At 41.2% G+C, this 6,238-nt stretch overlaps 1 pseudogene across 1 annotated transcript; it reads right to left on the reverse strand.

The window, feature by feature from the left end:
* Positions 1-2,749: 2,749 nt before the first annotated feature.
* On the reverse strand, positions 2,750-3,374 carry LOC309545215 (annotated as a pseudogene). Its single transcript has one exon. The product of its transcript is annotated as an uncharacterized misc_RNA (transcript).
* Positions 3,375-6,238: the final 2,864 nt, after the last annotated feature.

Raw genomic sequence — 6,238 nt, forward strand, 5'->3', positions numbered from 1 at the left:
TCCAGCTGTGGGCGATTTGTCCAGCAGAGGATTAAAGATGACGATGACTCTTGCCTTGAGATCCCCTCCACCCGTGGCCTCTGGTATACCCCGCAGTCTAATGTTGTTTCTGCGATTACGATTCTCTCCATCATCCATCAGCAATTGTAGCATAGTTATGCGGTGGTGTTATTGTGCGTGAGACTCTTCAAGGGCCTTCACACGAGATTCTATCGCATTAGGGTGTACTTTTATGAACGGGTGAATTTTTTTCTCTGTTGGCTTCTCTACAGTTCTCCGGGGAAAATGATCACATCTGGCACCCTTTTTATGAATCGGAGAACTTCAGTTCGCCCAGGGTGATCAGAGGAGAATGGTTTTCTTGGAGATCTGTGTAGAAGTCAATGGGGTGTCTGTAATCTCGTGAGATAAAGCGAGATTACAGTAGTATGAAAATCCCTGGCGCGCTTTAACAAGCAGTGATAAATTATCACTGCTGAGTACACGAGGTTAATAAATAATAGTCCCCTTACATAAATATATATATATATATATATACACTGAATACACACACACATACATTGTGTATATATATATATACACATTAAATATATATCTACATGTATGTGTGTATATATATACATGTATATATATACATAAATATGGCAGGGGGACATGATTACTGTGTTGGGGGGTCTGAACGAGGAAGAAGGAAGTCCATAATCTTCCTTTTTCCCCCTTAGTTCTCCCCCGATTCTGTCTTCACTCCCCGCTTCACAAGCTCCAGGCTGGTGAACCCGGGAGTGTGAATTCTGGCACAGATCGCCAGTGAAGTGCGGGGATCGCAGCTTCATAGCCTGGCTGTTTCTGTGTCTGTCAATGACAGATTCCTGTGTGAAGAGATGATCAGCGGAGAACATGTTCTCCCCCGATCATTTCTGTTTCATAAACTGAGAATGATCGGTGTGACAAAATCTGAGTTGTGCCTGTAAGGGAGAGTTGATAGTTGTCAACAATGTCTCTCCAAGTTGCTCTGTAAAACCTGTGGCCAGTTGCCATAAAGTCTGTAACTACTAAATAATCAAAGCCATGCTTAGCTGGGTACAGATACTAATGTCATCAGTTCAACCCTCTGTCTTCCAGACATCAATTGAATATACTGATTTACCCAGCTGTTTGGTAATGTATTGTATTTCAAGAGCTTGAGGACGGCCGTCTGCAAGTAAATTGGCTCAGGTTGATTGAGCCCTTGTCATCTGTTAAGAATGCTGCTTGTGATCGTCATTCCTTAGAAATGCTAATGAACTCACATTGGTGTGGTCGTTCAACCCCTGACCTGTGTGTAGTAATTTGATGAGGAGGGGGATGTGCTCATGTGTGTATAAATTGAGTGTGTCTTTTTAATAAACAGTTTGTTTTATCCCATCATGAAGTCTGGACTCATGTGTGGGGGATTGGGGAGCTATTTTCACTTCTTGATGGTATTGTCACTGGAATTTCGGGAGAAGCTGCACGGATCTCTCTCATAGAGACTATAGGATCCGTTACAATCGGAAATGAGCTGTGATCAGCAGGATCACTGCTCATCTCCGTTTCATAAAAGGACACCTAGATGAGGTTTCAACCACAGATACTCATGAGTCTACATTGTCAATTTGTTGTTTAAGGTCATGTATTTCTTTTGAAAAGGTACTCACAATTAAAGCTGCCATCTCTGTAGCTGCTGAGCTATAGAAGCTGTTAGAGCTGGGAGCTATAGAAGCTGTTGGAAAATCTGCTCTAGGGATCTCTGGTGAGAGGATTGGGGAATCCAGGATATCTGACAGCTGGGGAGCCGCGGGAGTGGGGGCTGGGTGTACTTTCCCCCCCTTCTTCTGAGCGGCGGCGGCACCATCTTGGATTCCGAGGCCATGACCAGGGTAGCGGAGTTCCACATGAGTAAACGAATATCCTCTGCGAGCAGAAGGTGTCCCTGGGGATTTAATGGCAGCGGACATGTAGGGAAGTTGAGGTCTGCTTATGGGAATAGGCTTTTTCCCCCGGGCACAGCAGGTAGCTCCCTGGTATGCATCCTCACAGTGCCATTACCAAGCCATGCCCCGGGGCCCAGAATTTAAACCAAAGCCCTAAAATCTTTTACTCCATAAAAATCAATTGTTGCTGAAATAAACTGACTAGTAAATTTAGAGTTCATTCCCTGCTGTTTTTCCCTAGCAACCATTATCCTTAGTATGATTCCTAATCATGGACTGTCTATGCTGACAGCTATCCTGCTACCTATAGCCAAGGAAGCCACATAAGAGTGGAACAAGGCATAAGGGGGGGGGGGGGCAGTGATATCACAACATTGCTACCAGAAGGAGGGTTGTTTGTTCAGAACATGGCCGAACGGACATACTGTTAGACATAACCTTTTGGAGCTAAACAAAGTACAGGTAGACAGTCTGTTGTTTCACTGAACACTGCTTTTGTTCGGAGCAGGAACTCGTTTATTCCTTTTGAGGCATAGACAAAAACATGAACTCACAAATGTAACACTGCAATCTAGTGGTCATACAATGTAATAGGCACACAGTAATGACATACAGTGGTTGTTGCTGATTAAATACAAACCTTGTATGCTAACACCCCCACTCAACAACTACTATCTATGTCAATCCCATTTCTGATCTAAGATCCACAAATCTGGTTCTAGCTAGTGGCTTTGTCAAAGCATCAGCAATCATTTTTTCCGACTCACAATACACAAGTACAATCACTTTCTGATCAACTAAGTCATGAATGTAATGATGTCTGACATCAATGTGCTTGGTTCTTCCATTAATTTTCTCACTTGTTGCAAGCTTAATGCAAGCCTGATTGTCCTCAAATAAGACGGTAGGTTCTGATGTTGCTTCTCCAAGATCCTTGAGTAATTGCTGTAACCACACAACTTCTTGACTGGCATAAGCTGCAGATATGTATTCAGCTTCTGTAGAGGACAATGCCACTGACATCTGTTTCTTGCTGGACCATGATATAGGACTGTCTCCCAATTTTAATAAGTAACCACTTGTGGATTTGCGTGTGCTGTGATCACCTGCCCAATCGGAGTCCACATATCCTACGAGGTTTAAACTACCACTTGCTGACAGTTTCAAATTTAAGTCTTTTGTCTGTTTCAGATATCTCATAACTCTTTTGATCGCATTCCAGTCTCTTTGACGTGGTTTATCAACTCGCCTGCAAAGAAGAGACATGCTGGCTGCAATGTCTGGACGTGTAGTGGTTGCAATGTAGAGAAGTGCCCCCACTGCTTGTCTGTATTGTTCATTGGATGTGAGAAGATCATCTTCTCCTTCTAACTTTGGATAGACTGTATCCATAGGTGTGCTTGCTCCTTTCGCCTCTGTCATGTTGAATTGCTGAAGAATAGATTCAATTTTTGCACTCTGATTCAACAGGAAACTTCCATCTTTCTCACGCTGGATGTCAATTCCAAGATAATATGTCACTTCACCTAGATCTTTAGTTTCAAAGTGTTTGTTGAGTACTCCTGTTAACTTTGCAATTTCATTGTCGTTTTTGTGAGCAATGATCAGGTCATCTACATAAATTAGCAGATACATCCACTCAGTGTCTACTTGTTTAGCATATAGGCACGGATCAGCTTTGCTTCTTGTAAATCCTTCATTTAGTAGAACTTGATTAATCTTCAGGTTCCATGCTCGAGCTGATTGTTTAAGGCCATAAAGAGATTTATTCAACTTGCAGACAAGATGCTCTTGTCCCTTTTTCAAATATCCTTCTGGCTGTGACATGTAAATTTCTTCTTCAATATCATCATTAAGAAAAGCTGTCTTAATATCGTGATGTTTCACAATCATTGTACGCATGGCAGCCACTGTCATTAGTGTTCTGAAAGTACTTTGTTTAGCAACTGGAGCAAAAGTAGCATCATAGTCCTCACCGAACTTCTGTGAGTAACCTTTAGCAACCAGCCTTGCCTTGTACCGACAGACTTTCCCTTCAGAGTTACATTTGGTTTTAAAAACCCATTTACATCCTATGGCATGTTTACCTTGAGGTAGCTCTGAAAGTGTCCATGTCTGGAGATCTTTTTAGTGATATCTGGAGAGATAGGACAGTATAGAAAGCCATCTCCTATTCCCACTGATTTCATAAACTGTCCATTAGCTGTAGTTATCCCTTCTGTTTTGCTTTCATCAAGCTGAGTGAAGAAACTTCGGTCATTTGTCATGTGACTTGTAGCACCTGAGTCCACACACCATGCTTGCACAGAGGTGACACCATTTTTGGATCCGAATGCATACTCCTTTGTTTCTATGACATTCTTAGCTTGTTGCAATGCACTTTGTTTTTGCATTCTAGCTTTCCAGATTCTACAATCTGCTTTTAGGTGTCCTGGTTTCTTGCACACAAAGCATTCCCGCTTTTCTAGCTGCACGTTACTGTGTTTATTTTCGATTTTTGTCTTTAAAGCTGTCTCTGAACACACAATCACATTACTCATGCTTTCAGTTTTGCGCTTGTATTCATCCACAAGCTTGCCTTTAACATATTCCAGTGTCAGATCATCATCTGGACGTGCATCTAGTGCTGTGACAAGTGTCTCATAACTTTCAGGAAGTCCACTTAATAACAGCGCTGCAACATGGAAATCTTTTATCTCTTCTCCAATCCCTCTCAGTCTCTCCACCATCTCTAAGGTCTGTCTTATATAGTCCTGCATGTCCTGGTCTTTCTGTAGCTTAGTCTGATAGAGCTTTCTGATTAAATACAGTTTATTGCTGAGATTAACTCTTTCATGTGCTTTCTGTAACTCTTCCCACATGTCTTTAGCAGTCTGACAGTTACATATATGTATGATTTGATCATCATCTATGCACAGGGAGATTGTGCTCTGTGCTTTCTGATCTCTGTCTAACCACTCCTCTGTGGGCTGTCCAGGTCTTGGTTCATTTATACATTTCCACGTACCTTCTCTTATAAGCAGCATTTTCATCTTGAATTTCCAAGATTGGTAGTTCTGATTTGTCAGATTTGCAATGGAGAACTTCGCTGAGGGGATGGCAGCAGCCATTTCTGCTGTTCGTCTTTCTGTTGCTGTCTCCTGCACTTACTTGCTTTAGCTCACTGTATCTGGCTATATCCGGGGGTAATCTGTACTATATGCTGGGCTTCTGTAACATGTCCTGGGCCCATAACCTGTGTACAGGTAGACAGTCTGTTGTTTCACTGAACACTGCTTTTGTTCGGAGCAGGAACTCGTTTATTCCTTTTGAGGCATAGACAAAAACATGAACTCACAAATGTAACACTGCCATCTAGTGGTCATACAATGTAATAGGCACACAGTAATGACATACAGTGGTTGTTGCTGATTAAATACAAACCTTGTATGCTAACACATACCCCTTAAGCGGGTAGTACATGTGCTTTTCACTGTAGTGATATTTTAATATTTCAATAACATTGGGATGACTTTTTAAGCTGAGAAGCACTATGATGGTTTTCATTTTTTCTTTGAGCAACTTTTTAAAAGAGTCCAAAAATAGTGAGTTTTTATATATAAAAAAGGTGGAAAATTCATAGCAATATCTTGAGAAAAAGAGAACAAGGAGGAGAAGCAGAGGTACAGGATTCCACCAGGAGATTGTGGAGGGAGAAAGATCAGGGGAAAATATGCCCCTCTTTCAAGGTGGGGAGGCGCAAGTTCACCTATCAGAATTTTATGTCATAAAAGAATGTGAGCACATGGTTTGAAAGGCGGAAGGACATGCAGGAAAGCACATATTTTACAAATTGTGTGGAGCACAAGACATTAAATATAAATAGGAAATATAAAAAAAATTATTTAGTTAGAGTTTTTTATTACTGCCACAAGGTGATATTATAAACTTTAAGGTTATGTAATCAAATAATTTCTTAAATGTAGGTTGAGGTTTGAATTGATGTAAATATTTTCCAGCTTGCAGGCAATGTTTTTGATGATAGGAGTTCACGTTAAGGAGTTCACGTTAATTTATTTTATTTATTTGTTATGGGTACTTATATATGTAACGCTCCGGCGTTTGTTTAGTGAACTGGATTTGCAGCTGCAGAATTTCCACTCAGTAGTCGTGTAGAGATGTGTTGAATTACCATATCCAACTCTCCAGACTCATCATTGTGGCCCAGCCTGCCTCAGCATGCAAATATACAGACACTCAGATAAGATGTTCCTGGAGTGATAGGTTGTATACGATAGTATAGAGGT

This window comes from Pelophylax lessonae (genome assembly GCF_965119305.1).
Source record: "Pelophylax lessonae genome assembly, chromosome: 2".
NCBI lineage: Eukaryota > Metazoa > Chordata > Amphibia > Anura > Ranidae > Pelophylax > Pelophylax lessonae.